Source organism: Meleagris gallopavo, chromosome 2, assembly GCF_905368555.1.
Source record: "Meleagris gallopavo chromosome 2, MGAL_WU_HG_1.1, whole genome shotgun sequence".
NCBI lineage: Eukaryota > Metazoa > Chordata > Aves > Galliformes > Phasianidae > Meleagris > Meleagris gallopavo.
The window spans coordinates 73,032,456-73,051,763 of record NC_139405.1 but is presented as its reverse complement, the minus strand read 5'-3'; the positions used below and the strand labels follow the sequence as shown (position 1 = coordinate 73,051,763).

The window sequence follows — 19,308 nt, the reverse complement described above, 5'->3', positions numbered from 1 at the left end:
GACAATATGAGGAGAAATAATATATTACTCTGTCTGTCCTGTGCATGCTTTCACAACAGAAGAATAAAGACAATCTTTCAGCCACTACTCCTGAAAACTTGTGTTCTTTTCATAGTAGTCTTGTAATGGACACATGTTAAACATCACTGCCTACCACCTGGTATACCAAATGAATCTGTAAATGAACCTACCAAATACTGCAAGTGAACCAGAGAGTCCTTTCAGTGACTGAAAAAGAGACTGGCCTTTTCATCTTCCTCGTGTGATTTATGAGTACAACAATATAGCACGTGCTTCCACTAAACATACCCATTGCTTCCTGTTGTTTGGCAAGCTTGGCTGGCTGGTGATAAATAGGATCCCAAGAGCCAAAAATCAAACTGTGTTACTAACAAACTAGATTTGAAGAGGAAAAAAAAAGAGGAGAATGCTAGTACAAGTAAAATATTAAAAATACAACTTGTGAAGGAGAGAGAAGGAAACATAAACTAGAATATATAATAAAGATTCAGCATAAAAAAATGAGGTATCTAAAGTAAAACTCAATTTCTGCTTATTCAGGAATTTGTCAGCTTACCAGAATGCATATGAATATACTGTTCCCTCTAAAGGAACAACTTTTGTGATGAACGAATTTCAGGTATTAAAAATTTAAGATGAGTAGCTTTCTATAGTATTATTATTGATGGCATTATTATTGTTGCACCGAAAGTTGCAAACCTATTGTTTCTCTAGAAGATAGAAGATATAAAGAACAAAATGATTGATCTTGTGTTTTACCTTATTTGAGAAACAGCATTTCTAACAACTAAAGACTCTTCTGATAAACTCGATTCAGTTATCCAGATGATGCTTAACATTGTGGATAAAAAGGAATTAAACTTTCCATGACTGACATACTTAATATTCTCTATAGTTGGAGAGTAAATAAGTCAATTTTTTTTTTAAAATTTATTTGGTATTTAATTGTCTTTATACAACATTGTCTGTGCTGCGAACAATATAAATTAAATATGATTAATCTGAGAATATATAAAATAAAGTGAAAAATGGTGAAAGCAGCTGAAATGGTAGAAAGGTGAAGTCAAGAGAATAGACCAATAAATATTTAACATAATTTTCTTTAGCAAAACTGTTCTTCTCATGATGTTTAAAAAAATGATAGCTTATTGAAGAAATAAATTTACTGTTTCATAAACATTCCCAGGTAAATGTGCTAACTTATGATTGCTGGTATTTTCTGGAAGATCTGATTAGTGAAAAATACAGAGGTTAGTTGTGTCGGTCCTTGCTGGTTTCCAAGGTTCCTTACATTTTAATATGTAAGTATTCACAAAGACAGAATTTTTTCCCTTTATTCTGTTATTTCTACTTTTTCTGTCATGGAGTGGAATCAATAGCATGGGACTTAGGTAAACAACGAGTTACTGACAATATTGACTAATAGAAATAACATCATAACTTGCCTGGAGCTCACACACATCATTTCTAGCTTGAAAATTATTGATCCACCCAAACTCTAACAAAAGTAATCAGTGATTCATTAGTCATAACATACCCAAATGTTTGCCTAGTGTTGTTAACCAATAGCCTAAACAGCGGAAATGAAGAGGAATTACTGAACGGTATTCCTTCCCTAAGTATTGCTGTTGCTTAATGACTCGTCTGCAGATGATATGATATCAAAAAGGTCATTTGTCATTCAACTCTTTTTTTTTTTTTTCACTGCAAGTTCAATTTCAATAGACTTAATTGGCATTACTTTTTTTTTTTTTTTTTTTTTTTTTAAATGAGCTTAGCTTAACTGCAGTGGTGTATTACTCATGAGTAGCATGTGTGTTGTCAGGGGTGGCCCAGTACTTGGTGTCTGTGATGGTATATCTTTGGAATAGAAACATAAGTGTGCCTGAAGTATTGGATATCACTTGTTATAAGCATCCAAAAAAAAAAAAAAAAAAAAAAAAAGATTTAGCAGATTTGACCACAATTGACTGTGCTGTCCCTAGCCAGGCAGTGTAAGTTTCTGCTGAGTTGTTGTTCGAATCTGTGCCTGTAATGTTTCTCAGTCTTGTTGCCTCAAACTAAAAGCATCAATGAACATATGTTAAAGAATTTCTTACATCTGAATAAACTAAAGTTAGGAGCAAAACTGGAATGAGAACAGCCCTATAGGGTAGCCTGGGATGGTAGGAAAGTATGATATCAGCTTTGGAGAATGTCTGATTGCAACTGGTTTTGATGCATAACTAGCAGGCTGTTCTTGATTTACCATCTTCTCTCATATACACACTTGTATATGTAGGCATGAAGTTCTGTATGTTCTTCAGTGCAGGTTGAAGACAGTATAAAAAATAGAAGGAAGGGAGAGAAGCTCTGTTGTGCCTTTGAAGAAAACATTGAAGATTCTCTGTGCCTTCTGTTGCATGTTTTGTACCACAAAAAAAAAAAAAAAAAAAAAACACAAAAAAAAACAAAAAAAAACAAAAAACAAAAAAAAAAACACCATTCAGATTGCACAGCTTTTCCATACGTCTCACTTAGCCATGTAATATAACTGAAAGTGTTATGGTATAAGCTCTGCTGGCTTGATTACCTCATTTTATATGATTTTATCCTAATATCATAGTGGGTCCTCTCTAAAAGATCCCAGGACCTTGACATAAACATAGCTTTTGTATGTTGTGATAGTGAATTCATAGAGAATCTGACACTTTTCAGGGCTTTCTGTCTCCCAGGGCACTGGTGGACGTACATGAAGATCAAGCTTTGGTTTATACTGATCAGTAAATGAGTTTTATTTTAAAAAATACTTCAAAGCAACCTTCATATTTTCAGTTTTATCATATTTTCTGTAGGAAATCTCAAAAGAAGAAAAAAAGATTTTAATGGTTGGATATTATTTTCAGTCAAAGAGAAATGATCTACTCCTGAAATCAAGTATCATAACATATTATGTGTCTCCTACCTCCTGAAACAGTGGCCTTACAGACCTCCCCAAACAGTCCTGATTGCTTCATTCCTGTGTAGCCTGAGTAAGAACTGGCCCTAGTCAGCACCATCCTAGAGCCCTCACTGGCAATTAAGTTTGTATGGTACAGAACACAGACGGTCACAGCTCCCTGCTTAAAGCCCCGCCCTGGTCCTGCTTTGTTTCTGAGTTAAGATGTAGCACCAGAACTAGATTTCTGCTAAAACTTTGATAAACCAGCCTAATTTAGCTGCAGGTCCTGATCTTCAGTGATTAGAGAGCTGTTCTCATGTTAGGGAGTATCACTGCTGATAAGCAGAGAACAGGAAAGATCTTTTGGCATGAAATAGTAGCAGATTGTTTTGAATGATTATTTTTAATAGAGTGTGAATCACCACCATACCATAGAGAATAGCAAAAATGTATGAGAAAATTCTGTCAATAGAATGCTATTTCCATGGACTATTTTGTATCATTACAAATTACATTTGCTATAATAAGTTACAAATGTAATTTATTATGAGATAACATCAGGACTGAGACAAATGATTAAAAATGTATAATATACACAGTTTTTTTTCCCCTGATAAATGTAAAGTTTGCTAGTCTCGACTGCCCTCATTAGTATGTGACAGTGCCAGGAGACACTTTGATCCAAAAGACTAGATTTACATGCTGTATGCTATAAATGCATTTTAGTTTTAATAACAATCCAAGAGGTTCAGCATATTGCTTAATAAAAGATCAATGCAGTAATATGATTAACCACCCTGTGTTGCTTTCTTTCCACTTCTGAGAAAGGATAGTTCAGGAGCTGCATGGCAGTGAATAGGAAACTGACTAATTGACAGGCAAAACGAAGGTTTCCCTAAGGGTTTTTCCACCCTCCCCGCCCTCGGGGCTTTCTTTGTCGGTAGAATGCTGTTAACTCTTTTGTTTAGGGTCTCTTACCTTTAAGCAGGCTTGTGGAAGATCTTTTCATATTTTTTAGCAGTAGATTTACTTGCTGAGTAAATATAGCTGATGAAAGAAAAGCTGGTGATCCATAAAAGACCAGGCTGCGGGGATCCTCATTAATCTTCCAATAGTTTTTGCTGTCATTCCTTTTTAAAGTTCCTTGCCTTGTAAAGTATTTGTGGAAAAAGTAGGAACACTTTTTTGCCTTCCACTAAGCAATGACTTACAGCCAGGTCCCAACAAAAGCTTGCACTCCCTTTCAACTAGTTTTAACTTCAGCCATGTCATTGCATGGGGTTCTCAGCTACGAAAGAGGTAAAGAGAAAGTCAAACAGAAATAGTTATCTGCTATATAATGTGACTGTATCATTAAATGAATGAATGAAGAAGGATGCAATAAAATGAAAAGGATTGAGTATGTTCAAACTTCAGTAAGAGAGTTCTTTGGAAATCTTCTCTTACAGAAACAGTGAACAATACAGCAAGAAGTTGAGGAAGTTATTATAATTAACTGTGATGGATTATGGCAGGATTATGAGAACATTAGGATTGCGGCCTACAGTTTTGAAGATGTTCCAAATTTGGGATCACTGAGCTAATGGTCATTGAGCACATATCAGAGCACAGACCGCCTCTCCTGAGAATGATCAAATTCACTGTTGTTCAGATTACACTCTCTATTAGAACTTCCCATCTTTTTAGTACATCTATAACGCCAGCATGTGTTTCACCCAGCGAAGAAACCATACGGAATAATCTAAGCTCTTTCATGGACAAGAAGGATTTTAAAAGGTCTTACAGTTCAAAAGGCAAGAAGAGTACAAACCATCAAAACATTATGAGTTTGCACAAAAATAATGGGAAATAATTTTTAGTGAGAGGTTGGAAGAGAGATACAGTCTTGGATTTAATCTCTACGTTTTCAGGGAAGAGTGGAATACCTCCAAGACAGAACATATTTTTGGTCCTCTTTTAGCAATATTTGGCAGACTTATTTTCAGAGCGAGGCAAAAGTATTTTAATGGATTATTTTTTGAACCAAAAACTAAAACCTTAGGGCACTGAAGAATATTTGAACTTGGATTAAGTTTGACAAATACTTTTACTGAAACAAAAAATGAACAAAATAGAATGAAAAATGCAAGAAAAAAAATATGAGAAAAGATGCACTTAAATTGTCTAGTTCAGCTTTCCAGTCCTTATTTATTTATTTATTTATTTATTTTTGGTTGCTTGTGTGTATGAGCACTATTTAAAAAAGCAAGGAAGTCTCACAGTGGCACATAGAATAGGTGGTAATATTTGATTCTGGCAATCCTACTTCTAAAGCCTTCTCTGGGACAAGATGAGGACAAGAGTTTAATGTTATTTCTCTTTGAATAGGAGCAGAAATACAAATTGTGCGAGATATTTGTAATCCATTGTTCTTGTTCCATTTTCCCATATTATATTTCTTCTATTTTGTGCACAGCATTGAAATCATCATCAAAGCATTAGCTAAAATTTAAGAATGAGTTTTATGTGTTTTGGTTTCAGAAAGCTAAATCATAAGCATTTTGTTCAAACCACCTTCTGGGATATTTCTATTGTCAATGACAATACAAAAAAAAATAGATTAAAAACCATCTAAGAATCAACTTGATCTGCAAATCTCTCTCCTGATGGTGAAGGAAGCTTAGGTAGATGATTATCTATGAGTACTCTTTTATGCAAGTAGTAAAGTGAGGTGGTTCTCCGATAAAGTCTCTCCTCATTTAGCAAGTCGTAGACTTGTCTTTATGTTCTTTCTGTGTCCAATGAACAGCTTATTATCTGTACAATGGGCAACAATTCCAGAAGAGACATTAAAAAATGCTGTTCCATGACTGAGAAACATACATTCTTATAGGACAATGAAAACAGCAAGAGGAAATATCTACCAGATGCCCTAAAGTAACTATTTGTTGCAGAATATACTGTTAATTTATCTCTGAAATTTGATTGTATTATCATTCAATAACTATACAAACTTTCTAACGTTATTTCCAACACTATAAAATAAGGTAATACAAAAGTATAACAATATTTTCAAGAGATGATTAATAGACTTACCCACCTTTGGCAATACAGAGAATTAGCATGGTGTTTTCTATTCGGGAGGCTCATAGTAGTCTGGAAAGAAAAGTTCTACTTTTTCTGTGGACAAAGTGTAATGATGAGTCATATGCAACAGTTTATTTTAGGTTTTATCATCAAGCTCTCAACTGCTATAGGCATGCCTCTGTGGCAGACTGAGTTTTTCAGTGTATAGGTCAGCTGCAGACAGATGGCTAGTCCCTAAGAAAGCCTTCAAGAGTGAATTACAGGACTGCCTGGGGGCAAGCTCTCTTCATGGAAATGTGCTAACTTCTTCATCCATTCCTAGACTCCTTATTCCTTGAAACACCTGTTCTTTAACCTGGGGCTCCTTCACTCAAGAGAGTTATTTCAGCTTGTTCTTTTGTAGTTTTCACCTTGTGTATATGTCTGTGTCTACTGTTGGGGAGTTAGAGGGACCTTTCTGACAGGGAAGAAGGTATTGACTCTGTGGTGAGGTTTGGAGCTGTTTGTAAAGAACAAAACACAGGGGGTCTGATTATAATTGGAAGTTCTTCCCATGATGACAATAATATTAATCCTGAAGAGGGATAAACAAGCCCAGATGCTAGCATTAACTGCTATTTGTAACAATTAGTATCATGGAGCAGGATCTCCATGGTTAGGGATTACATGATCATAAGTGAAAATCTGAGCCCTAAAGACCTATGGTTTATAACCGAGAATCAAGGAATAGCAAATAATACCTAATGGAATCATTAGTTTCATTTTAAAGGAAGGAATGCCTCAGAGGATCAAATATGTTAACAGATTCCAGTCAGTAACAAATACTTAATGTTTAGGAAAGACCTAACCCTCTTAATTTACCTCAGAAAATCACTAATGCAAGAAAGTACTTAGAAGCAGAAATAAAAATCTTCCTCCCCTCCCTCCCCCCCCCAAAAAAAAACACCAAACCAAACCAAAAAAATACATATGCACACATACAAAGAAAATAATAGCCTTTTTCACTCTTCATTTTAAGACAGGCCAAGTAAGACCCACAGGAACTTCAGGCTAAGCATCGTGCTATATGAACAAAACCAATCTACCTAGAGGAAGCGAGTGAGATGTAACCTCATTGTCTTAAAGTATAACAGCGTTACCTCTGATGGTGAATTGTAAATTAATCAGTGGAATAATTATTATTTTCCAGTTTTAAAAATATATAAATAAAAATAGAGATGGGACAGTAAAAAGTGACTTTAATAGGTCTTTAAGAGGTCTGTCGTCAGAAGATATTTTTAATAATGTCATTCACTCCTAACATCACAGCTTTTGCTAACTACTCCAGCTTATTTTGCGGCTGATTTGGCCAGGTTCATACCCTCACTGCTCTTGCTGAGGCTAGGCCAAGATGTGTGAGTTGTTCCAATTCTGCAGCCATTACAATTGCACTCAGTATAGAAAAACAGAAGAGGCTGAGGAAGGGAAGTGAGGCAATAAGAATGTAAGGAAAACACAGAAATAGACTGAACGGATGAAAGAGGATGAACAATTGCTCTGTCTGGTAACAATCTTTTTTGTAATGGTGTAGATCACTGGTCATTACAGTGGACATCCCGATGATCACAAGTTCTTAACAGAACAGTCCTGATGATAACAAAACAAACAAACAAAAACAAATAATAGGGTCTTTTTTTTATTTTTATTTTTTTTCCCAGACCCATTCAACTCCTGTTGAATGCATTCAACAGGAAGATTTTAATTTCAAAGTTCTGATAAATGAGTTTGAAGATAGAATATACTATCTCAAACTATTTTATTCAATATTCAGGACCCTTTTTGTGTTCTATTAGTTTAGGTTCATTGATTTTTCATTGCTATAATCTTTATATTTAATAAGCCTGATCTTCACATAGGTGTTAAGCTTTATCAGAAATCTCTGTTATATGAATAAATTATATTTTCTACTTTCATACCACTTCTACCAAACAGTGACTGTATTGTTTTGTGAAATTTTAACCACTTTGAACAACTGACTTTTATGATAGGAATATAAGGAAACAATAATGCATATTGGTGAGAAATGCAGGCACTTGGCTCAGCATTAAGCCAGACTGCTAGGAAGTGTTTCAAAGGCATCAGGGAAAAGAGTAGTTTTAAGATTTAAAGGAAGATTTTGAATTAGATTTGCAGATGTTCACAGGGGTGCCTTTCCAAATGTGAGCTTAAAAAAAGAAAAAGAAAAAAAAAAAAAAGGACCTAGCTGAAAAATTAAGTGATTGCACTTGGTAGAATGAAAATGTCTGAGATAAGCCACAAATACTCTTCCTTGAATGCATAAGCAAGTAGTCAGAATTCAGTACTAAAAAGACAGGGAAGCCAAGAAGACATAAAGGATGAGCTGAGGTGGTCCAAGTGCAAATCTATCAAAACGGTCTTTATAGAACCATTTTGAAAGAACTGAAAAAGAAAGAATGCCTATCTTAGGGCCTGAGAGAGGGGCATTGCACTAAGAAATGCCAGATGGTAAGAATCGGTTGAAATATATGAAAAGGACAGAAATATAGAGATAATTAAAAATATTTAGGGACAGTCTGGAAACAAAGATCTAGAGAAAATTCTAATTGAAAAATGGAAATAACTATTCATCTTTATTAGCTATTAATGTATGATCGCACAGCTTTAATCATTAATACCAGTTTCTATGACAGCTGAGTGATAGATCTGATCATCAGATAAAGTTGGTTGCATTCTTTGACAAAGAAAATAATAGAGGTAGTTTTTAGGGAGAAGAACAAGATTTTATTTCAGCCTTATGGAGCCTGAGCTGATGACATCAAGATATCTTCAATACTTTATATCTTCAAGAATGTATCAGAGAGTTGAAACAATATTTTGATTTGTACAGGAAAAGAAAGTTCTGGGCAAAGTAATACTATGAGTTACCACAGGAGAGAGAGAATAAAAGCAGTTTGCATTTTAAGATAAGATAACTTGTGAAGAGAAAATGGAAGAGAAAAAGAGGGTCATCTAGAACACAGTCTATAGATTTACTGTGCTGAGGCTGCAGGAAAATGAAGATTTTTCTTTGGAAAAGTAACTGGAAAAGTTAGAGCAGAAAAGAATTCAGGAAAGTATCAAAGAAGGTAAATGAGACAAGAGTTTAGGAAATGTCAGTACTATAAAACAGAACTGACAGATTATGATATAACAGGACTAGGGTAAAAACAACAAAAAAAAGTAGAATTTTTATTAAGAATTGTTTTATTATGCATAGAAGGAGAAGCTGGAAAACAAAGAGTCTAAGTTAGAGAAAAACTTAGGACGGATTTTATAAATGGAATAGTCAATTAACTCAAAACCAGAAGAAAGTGAGATTGATTTTTCTTTTCTTCTTCTTCCTCTTTTTTTTTTTTTTTTTTTTAATTGAGTGGGGAGATTAAATCATGTTTGTGTCATTAGGAGAAAAATAAAATTAAAATGAGAGCTTGTGGAGAAGAGGAAGGAGCAAAAATGAATGACAGGCTCTTGAGATCTAAGGCTACCTGTGAGTCAAGTGGAGAATAGAGGTAAGAGATTATTTCTAACACTGCATAATGAATAGAATGATGGGTAAGAAGTCAAATAACATTATATCAGACTTTTCTTCGTAGAAATTAATGATTTTCTGCGTAGATACATAATCAAATTTTTATTTCATGTTTTTTTTTTTTTTCTCAAATGCTGATTATTTTAAAATATTCTTTTGAGCTTAAACTATTATATTGCATGCTAACATGAAGCATTTTGGAGAATTTCTACAAAAAGAAAAATAACTGACACTTCTACCCTCCAATTTATGTGTGACACACAGCCAGCTAATTCTTAAAAAATGATTTATTTAGAGCAATGTGCTACAACATTTCTTTGAGTTCTATGGCTGTACTGAAAATGTATGCTACTGACACAGAATTAGCTAGAAATATTGCAGTATATAATTTTTCTTGAAGTCATCTCTTTCATCCTTAATTTTAGTGTGCTTAGATTTACACATTAGAAAACAGTAGGGCACAGCAATGGTTAAGGGGATTCTGCACGAACAACTCTTTCCCCATGAGAAGCAATATGCACACCTATGTTTCTGGCCTGCATTTTCAATCACTTCTGGAGCAAAGAAAGTATATCAAAGTGCTCCTCAGGACTGGGAATGAATCCCACCTCACCATCTGTTACTAATTTTGGAGCTGAAGACCCCATGCATTATTAAATCACTAAGTTAAAAAAGTTGTGTTAAGCTGGTGTTAACCCACTACAATCAGCAATGTTAAAGTTCAGCCCAGATTTGGGACAGAATGTCAGTAGTGAATAAAAATTCCTAGCTTTGTATGTAAACAGATTTGGATTTCTTTGGGATGAAAGATGCTATATTTTATAAAGGATTGTCCAATAGTGTTGTGATGAAATACTAAAGAGGTCTGAATTATACAGTATTCAGTCTTTGCTACAAGGCCTTAGTACAGTGAACCAACAAAACAGTGAATTTCCAATTAAGGGTGCAGGCATACAGTAAAGGGTATGTCCTCAGCCCTGTTTGATCTAAGGTGCTATCCAAACTGTTCCCTTGTGATGTGTCAGCTAAAAAGGCCATCCACTGCTTTGTACAGGTCAATATTTCTGGCTCTGCACTACACTGTACATCTTTTCTTAAGCACTTCCATAGGACTACAGAGGCAACACTGCAGGAGATAACAATTTCAACTTTATTTGGTGAAAAGCCCCAAAGTATGGCATTAGACCAGAGCAATACCTGGATTGATCCTTCAATCTGGAGTTCTCCAAATTCCTGTAAATAGAAGTATGCTTTTAGTTTGAGTAATTTACATGCTTACCTTCTTTCTTTTCAGGATTTCCCAAAAGAAATACATGTATGTGGTTCCAGAAAGCAATGGACTTGCTGCACCTGAGCTATACAGATGGCCTGAATATGCTCAGAAAATCAGATGAATTGACCTGCCCATATGCAGCCAATAAGTCTGTGCTGTTCCTCCAACCAAGCTGCCAGGCATCTGGAATTCTCAAAAAATGTCCAAAATACTCAAATTCCACCTGGACATCATTTCCAGGAGGAAGAAGTTGACGTGTCAGGGAAAAATCTGGACATATGGCAGTCCTAGTATAATCAGAATAACACACAATGAGAATACAACATTAAAATAAACTATGCATTTTGTATTCTCTAATTTGTGTAGGAAATGTAGCATACCCGTTATCCTGATTTGGGGATAAATTTTTAATGCTTATTTTTTCTCCTGTTTCATGGAAATTCATAAAAAGATATATGGATGCTCTATTAGAATGCACAGGGCTTGTGGACTTCATAATGTTGATATTTTCTATAATGTCAAGCTACATTTTTCATGCTATTCCCAAGGGTCATTCTTACATGTATGAATATGTATGCAGAATAATATAAATAGCTATAGGAATTCTGTTGCACCTTCTTCAGTTAAAAAGCAAGCTTACTAACCTCTTTTCCACAATAGGCATCATTTATGTTTCACATATACATTACTTTGCAGAATTAAGGTAATGGCTCCTTTGAACATGGACATGCTGTGTTGCAAAAATAGGACAGATTGCATATTACGAACCTGCAGTACACAATGCAAAGTAAACATCCTAACGGCAAGTGGCTTCTGAGAATGTGCAGTAGTTGCTTTAAAACCACAACATCTTGTCCAATTTAAATTACTTAAACTGATTATTCTACATTCCAGGCTAATTGTCTGCAAAATTTCATTATAAAAATCACAGCTGTTTTCTAGTGCATGCAATTTTGTTTTTCGTTTGTTTGTTTGTTATCCATTTGAGAACAGAGAAATATGTGTCTGAAATGCAAAATTTTTGTTTAGTTTTCAGAGTCGCATTTATTACAAAATGTTTAACATAGGCCCAATTTAAGCCTGTTAAGCTTAACCTTCCATCTACACCACCTCTCTGTACAGATCCTTATTCCCATTTTAAGGAATATGTGCCCGTACATCAATGCCTGAAGACATACATGGCTTCAAAGCATACCGACTCAATCTGGGCATAATTTGTATAAAAAATGGACAGTATCTATTCTTATTTGCATATAAAGAACCCCAGACCTCTTCAGATATGAATCAGAACATCCATTTGACATCAATAGAAGCGCATGCACTAAAGCTAGCATATGGCCCACACTTTGAGGAACACAAGTGTTCTGCCCACACTTAAGAGATGCACACATGCACGTGCACACAGGCACTATGCTTTGTACTTCTGTTAGATGCAAAGCGTGATCAATTTAAGTAGCAAATTCCTTTTTTGTATTTCTTATTTTCAGCTAGATCTCCACAGTGCTCCAGAAAGGTTTAACTGCTTTTTTACCAAGCATTCAGGCAGGCTAATAACTAACATTTTGCATAGAAATAAACTGCTGACAAAAGGACTTAATTTAACAGAGCAAAGGACTTTGTAGCTGGTGCCTTAAAAGTCCAATTCAGTTTCCTATGTAGACAAGGGTAAAAGTTGCTGCTTACATGAATGCTGCTAGCTGCAATAGCAATAATAGTGACCATGGTATGCAAGCAAGATAAGTCTGGCAGTCGTGCCTTATATAGCAATTACAACCAATCAATGAATCACTTTTTTCTGTGTCATCTCTCCAACTGCAGGCAGTGTCAGCTCCCTCCATAAAAGGCTGAGAGTATTCACACTGCAGTTGCAGTGACTACTAACTCTAACAGGAGAGGGTGTTCTGGTATACACTATTTAGTTACTTTTCAAAGACACCTGTGTGCCTCAGAAGTTTGAAAGTGGCTTAGCACTTAGGAAAGTCAATAGAAATTATGCACCTCAGGGCCAGATTTTTAAAGGCTACTATCTTCCATTGATTACAGGAATTAGGAACCTAAATACTTTTACAAATCTGGCACAAGAGGCTAAATCACATTTGAAAGTCGATAGGAATTAGACTCCTAAGTGCCTAAATCAAATGAAAAAAAGACGTGTTTTAGGAGTGAGAATCTTTATAATTGTATTCCCGCTAGTGTAACTGCAAATTATGGGTTCAATTATTCCACTTAGGCACAGCTCAGAGGAAGAAAGTGGTATGAAGTTGCAATGCCCCAGAGGAAAGCAGTGATTCCTAAACTCTTGCAGGAGATGCAGTATATTGCTTCATGAATTTTTGACTTCTGAGAGAAAAAATCATGGTTTTGTTTTTAATATGTTTTATTTACACCATTCAGATATAGACTGATTCTACTGGTCTTTATTTGTGATCAGAACGTTGTTTGGTTTCGTTTGTTTGTTTTTAAATACACTATTATCATAGAACATAAAATGGTTTAGTTGAAAAGGCCCTTAAAGCTCCAGCCCCCTGTCATGGGCAGCACTGCCAATCAGTAGATGAGACTGCCCAGGGAATTATTTCTTGCAGTTCTCAGAACTGATATAATAACAAAAAATTAGTAAACCATTTTCTTTCAATTCAAGGACTTAAAATGCAAGTATTTGAACGCTGGCATGAGTGCTCCAATGAAGTAAACTACTAAGACTGAGAAGTAATTTTTTACTCAATACAAAGACTCACTATGAGCAAATGTGGCAAAATAAAGCCATAAGTAAACTGAGACAAATAAGATATAAAGCAAGAATCTTAAAAACTGAAAGTAATAAAAACCAACAAGAAGCTAAAGAAGATTTTTTTTGTAAGAATGTATTGAAAAGTGAATTGGAATAGGTCACTGGCACAGGATTATTTTATTTATAATGCTTGCAGTTATTTTGTTTATTACCATAACTACATAAGAAAGTTAGCCCACCACTACCAATAGAACTATGGTTGTATGGTTATCCCTCTTCATGTTAATCCAGGAGCTAATAGTGATTGAGATATTTCAGGAAGAGGCTAGGAGACAATTATTCAAACAAGGAAAGAAAATAACACGGACACTTCTTATATTTTGAAAATAAATAGGAGCACTCCAAAATGAATACCATGTTAATTTGTTGCAGTATCCCATCTGGACAACAACAGCAAAAGTATAAACCTGAGCTACCAGTACCATATACAGTTAACTAAATCCATTTAGCTCCTCATTTATAAGTCAAATTACAGGAACTGAGGGTGGCATATACAGAAAGATATGTTAGCATATAAAGAAAGATATGTAAATAAGGCCTATAAACTTAGGGAGGGAGAACAGAAGAAAGAAAAAGAAAGCACCGGGAGTTCATATAACATATGAATGGCATATGTTATATATGAACGTAAATTGGCAGTTGAACAACCGGTTCTCCTGTTTATTCTTCTTGTGAACAGGGCCTGACCTAAGAAAGTCTTCCCCAGTGCCCACATTCTGTTTGTTGTTCTAGAGCTAGCAGAATGATTGCGAGGAAAATGAGAAATAAAAAAGAAAGGAATGTGACAAAAATGGATGGTCAGGTGGAGGATGCTAATGAGTGGTATGCGTCAGGGGTCTGCCATGGGACTGGTGCTCTTTAACATCTTTATCAATGACATTGATGATGGAATTGAGTGCACTCTCAGCAAGTTTGCTGATGACACCAAGCTGATTGCTGTGGTTGACACAGTGGAAGGAAGGGATGCCATTCAGAGGGACCTCAACAGACTCGGGTGAATCTAATGAGGTTCAACACAGCAAAGTGCAAGGTTTTGCATTAGGCTGGAGGAATTCCAGACATATAAACAGACTGGAAGGAGCAGTCTTTGAGAGTAGCTGTGCGGAGAAGGACCTAAGGGTCCCAGTGGATGAAAAACTTAACATGAGCCAGCAGTGTGCTCTTGCAGCTCAGAAAGCAAATGGTATCCTGGACTCCATCAGAAGAGAGGTGGCCAGCAGGGAGAGGGAGGTGATTGTGCCCCTCTGCTCTTGTGAGGCCCCATACAGAGTACTATGTCCAGGTCTGGAGCCCCCAGTGCAAGAAAGACAGAGAGCTGTTTGAGAGGGTCCAGAGGAGGGCCACAAAGATGATCAGAGGGCTAGAGCACTTCCCCTATGAAGACAAGGTGAGGAGCTGGGCTTATTCAGCCTGCAGAAAAGAAAGCTGCGAGGTGACCTCATTGCAGCCTTTCAGTACCTAAAGGGAGCCTACAAACAGGAGGGGAATCAACTCTTTGAAAGGGTAGATAGTAGCAGGTCAAGGGGAATTGGTTTGAAGTTGAAGGAGGGAAGATTTAGGTTGGATGTCAGGGGGAAGTTTTTTACTATGAGAGTGGTAAGGTGCTGGAACAGGCTGCCCAGAGAGCTTGTGGATGCCCTGTCTCTGGAGGGGTTCAAGGCCAGATTGGATAGGGCCCTGGGCAGTATTAAATGGTTGGTGGCCCTGCATGTGGCAGGAGGGTTGGAGATTCATGATCATTGCAGTCCCTTCCAACCCGGGCCATTCTGTGATTCTATGATAAGGACATGGAAATGTCAAACATCAAGAGGAGTGCTCCAACACCACTCATTTCTCCTTGAAAATATAATCAAAGGAGTGGGTGAACATTGGCTGCTGATGTGATGCGTGAAGATGTGACAGGACAAGGTGACAGAAGTAGAGTCTGTGGCTATTTACCTTGCCCTGTGCAGGTTCTTTTCCCTGGTACGAGGCAGCAGGAAGATGATGTAGAGGCTAAAGGTCATAGGAGGTCCTCAGGTTAGTTGGGTGAAAATATAAAGTAAAGGATCAAAGGGTAACACTGTTAAGGAGTCCTTAATGAAGTGAAAGGGGGACTGTCGCTGGTGCACATGGTATACAGTTGTCTTCCTCTCACTTCAGGAAATGCAAAAGACGCCAAGAATTGCTCCATGAGCATGTCTACCTCACAGTGAAATGGGAAATATTCTCTGCCGCAGGCGTATTTTACCATCTTCTAATATTTGGAGAGCATATCATTTACCACGTAGATGGGACACAAAAGTGAGTAAAGAGTGTGAAAAAATCGTGTGAGGAAGTGTTTTCCCAGGACAGTTTAGAAACAGAGTAGTTGCTTTAAGAGAGTGATTACTACATTATCAGAGATAAATGAAATTTCTCTTTGGAAGTATCTTCTTTCTCTCTGAGGCCAATATGGATGATCCCCTATGAGGAGGCTGTGCAGGAAGAAGTGGTTCCCAGCATAGCAAATTGTAAAGAAAGTGTTCTTATAGCCTGACTTGATTCTGATCTGCTCTAAGGGAAAATTTCATAATGAAGGATCTAGCTGTCAGACTGTAGTCATAAAATAAGCTTTGTTCCAAATTTAGTATAAAGAAACATTTAGTACACTTTTAGGCTCCTCTTTTCAGGTTATTGGACAATAGACAATTTAAACTCTGTTTGTATTGCTCTATTAATACAATAAAGCCACCCTCTGAGAATTTCCAGTATTGCAATACTTCCTGACTAAGAACTGAATTTCCTATACAAAATAAATCATAAGTCAAGTAATGCAGCAACAGAGTCTTGTCAATACCAGTTAAGAATACAGGAGGATTTATGAAGTGCAAGCCTTCTGATTCGACAACACAAGGTAACTCAAATAACCTCATGGTTTGATTTAGAAGCAGTGACCCATGAAGTTTGCTGCTTAAATATTATAAAAACTTGCTGCTAATTATCAGGGCCATTACTGTCAACAAATTATGACTAAGAAAATTGAACTTAACACTGTCTAGTATCCTATTCATGCACAGAAGATTTATAGATGCAATTCATATCCTGGCAAATCCTTTCATCTATGAAATGACAGGTGTGATTTACCCATGTCACTTATCTGTTAAGCTCAGTGAAATTCCAGGGCTGAATTTCTTCATATTTCTTTTAACAAGAGAAAGATTTCAAATAAATTTCTTTTTCTATTTTTTTTTCCCCTCAGAGTAATTACCTCAACCATGTTGAGAAAGTATTTCATGTGAATTCCACAGTTGCAAACAGAAAAGTAATTTGTTTTTTAAAATTATGTGGCTTCCCTCCTTATGGTTTTAAATACCTAAATGAGAGTTTATTTTGCAAACATTTGTGTATCAGTCCTGTGATTAAAGTTAACAATGAATTTACAGCATAATAGATTGTATCTTTCTGTTATATATCTAAGTATATCCTTTTGAAGTTTGTGGGATATGTATAAAAAGGTTAGCATTTAAAATCAGTTGCTTTCAGTAGGTGCTGGTAAAGACATCTCAAGATACAATCATTTGTGGTTATTTTTCTTTTCTTTCTTAAACTTGTAAGAGGAAATTTCTAATTTTTATCCCTTACCTGTATAAGCATTTTCTCTATTTGAATTGCTCATAAAAATTGTGTTACGCATCTGAATTTAACAGCAACTAAACATGCTTCTGTTTCTAATTAATCCTCAATTTTTACCTTAAAAAAATCCATGACAAATATCAGAATTCTTTATCCTGTGTGAATCTTAACATTTTTTCTCCAAATGTGCGGAGAATTAAATTTCTACTTATAATTCATCACGTGTAGTACTTCGGAAATTTCTTTTCTTTTTATGATTATTTTGCTTTTCTTTGCAGGGCAAATAAGCTATCAAATGACACAGTATAAGCAAGCAATCTTTTATTTTAGTCTGTGGTACATTAGATTACCTTTGTGTTCTGAACACAGCTTTTCTACCAACTTGCATTTGTCTCCTCCCACATTATGACCTCTAAATGCTGTAAACATATAAACATTCCCAATTTTAATAAATGACAAAAAACAAATCTATGGGAGCTTAAGGATTTTTCAAGTACGTATTTATTCACTTAATAGTCAGATTTTTTTTTTTTTTAAATACATATAAAGAAATAATCAGTTAATAAATATCAAAATATAAATTGTTCTTGAGTGAAGTCAGCTCCCTTTTTTCTTCATGGAATCATTACAGTTTACTGAGTTAGGGACTGTAACCAAGAGGTAAAAATTGTTAACGTTAAAGGAAAATATGCCTTCCTTTTTTTGTTTCCTTGAAACAGTTAATTATTTTTTTTTATTGGAGTAGAAACTGAATAAACTTCTAGCTTTGTATTAAACAGAGTTTCAAAAGTATGAGGTATTTATACATGTAAGTCCCTTTAGTACTAATTAAAACATATAATTATGTGTACAAGACTTTCCCATGTGCCACCTAGTGAACTGTCTGTAATAGCAAGTTTCCAGTCTAGGGAGAACACTATATGCAGAGAACAGTGTGGGAAAAAAAAAAAAAAAAAAAAAAAAAGAACGGGCATTTCTGTTAAATGAGAAGGGAACATCATTGACCATGTTGTGTTTTCAGCAAATATTTGAAGGAAAAAAATAGGAGCTTATATCCAATCTGTGGTTTCTTAAGACAGTGTTATCATTAGTTTCTGTTGGGTAGCTATGAGTAGACTATTGACAACTTCACACCACTGATAGGTGAAACGTTTAAACGTAACCATTTTTTTTCACTTCTCAGTCAGCAACTGCACCCAGCTGTGTTGTTCATCAGATCCCTCTCTTGGAGTCAATTCAACACACGATTAGCAGAAAACTTTCCCATATAAGAGACACAGAGAGAGAGACAAAGGCAACAGAGAAGGAAGAAAGGAAAGAGAGAAAGGGGGAAAAAAAAGACAAAGAAAGAAGGAAAAAGGGAAGGTCCTCTGAGAGTATTTTTTCCCTTTGCTGACTAGAGAAGAATCCAAACAACTGACTAAGAATAGATAGCTATTTAAAAAATCAAAAGACATAGATTTCAGTCTTCATGGAATAGTGTTCAAAACAGATGCAAGACAAAAGGAGTTTACATCCATTACTCTACACCGCAAGAGACTGCATAATCATTTGTTCTGGAACTCTTTGCTATATATAGCAAGGTTAAAAGGTTTTTAATTATAATCCTGTAGGAAGATAATATGCAGACACAGTATTTGAATACTTCCCCACATGATGACTGAAAGCATCTTTGTCAAATAACAACACTGATCTCAGATTCCCTAAGCATGGGAGCTCCTCCACTCCCACAGTGCTACACTACACTGTCCACTGTCCTCTGACTTCCCCACAGTCCTTGCTCCTCCATGTGATTTCCCCAATAACTTCACATACTCAGCTCATCTCTCTCAAACTGGCTTTTATCCCCTACATGTAACACTCATGTACTTCTTTCCCTGTAGATTAAATTTATTGAAGGATTTTTGTTTGTCTGTTTGCTAAATTTTACAATCCTCTGGATTGTTTGCTTCTGTTTCACACAGAATCACAGAATCACAGAATGGCCAGGGTTGGAAGGGATCTCAAGCATCATGAATCTCCAACCCCCCTGCCACATGCAGGGCCACCAACCTCCGCATTTACTACTGGACCAT

The 19,308-nt window shown here is 35.9% G+C and overlaps 1 long non-coding RNA gene across 1 annotated transcript; it reads right to left on the bottom strand.

Moving 5' to 3' along the window:
* Nucleotides 1-1,822: 1,822 nt before the first annotated feature.
* Nucleotides 1,823-6,089, bottom strand: LOC146545031 (uncharacterized). Its single transcript, XR_014881768.1, has 3 exons — nt 6,021-6,089; nt 3,920-4,229; nt 1,823-2,416 (listed from the first exon to the last, which is right to left on the bottom strand). It is a non-coding gene; the product is annotated as an uncharacterized LOC146545031 (long non-coding RNA).
* Nucleotides 6,090-19,308: the final 13,219 nt, after the last annotated feature.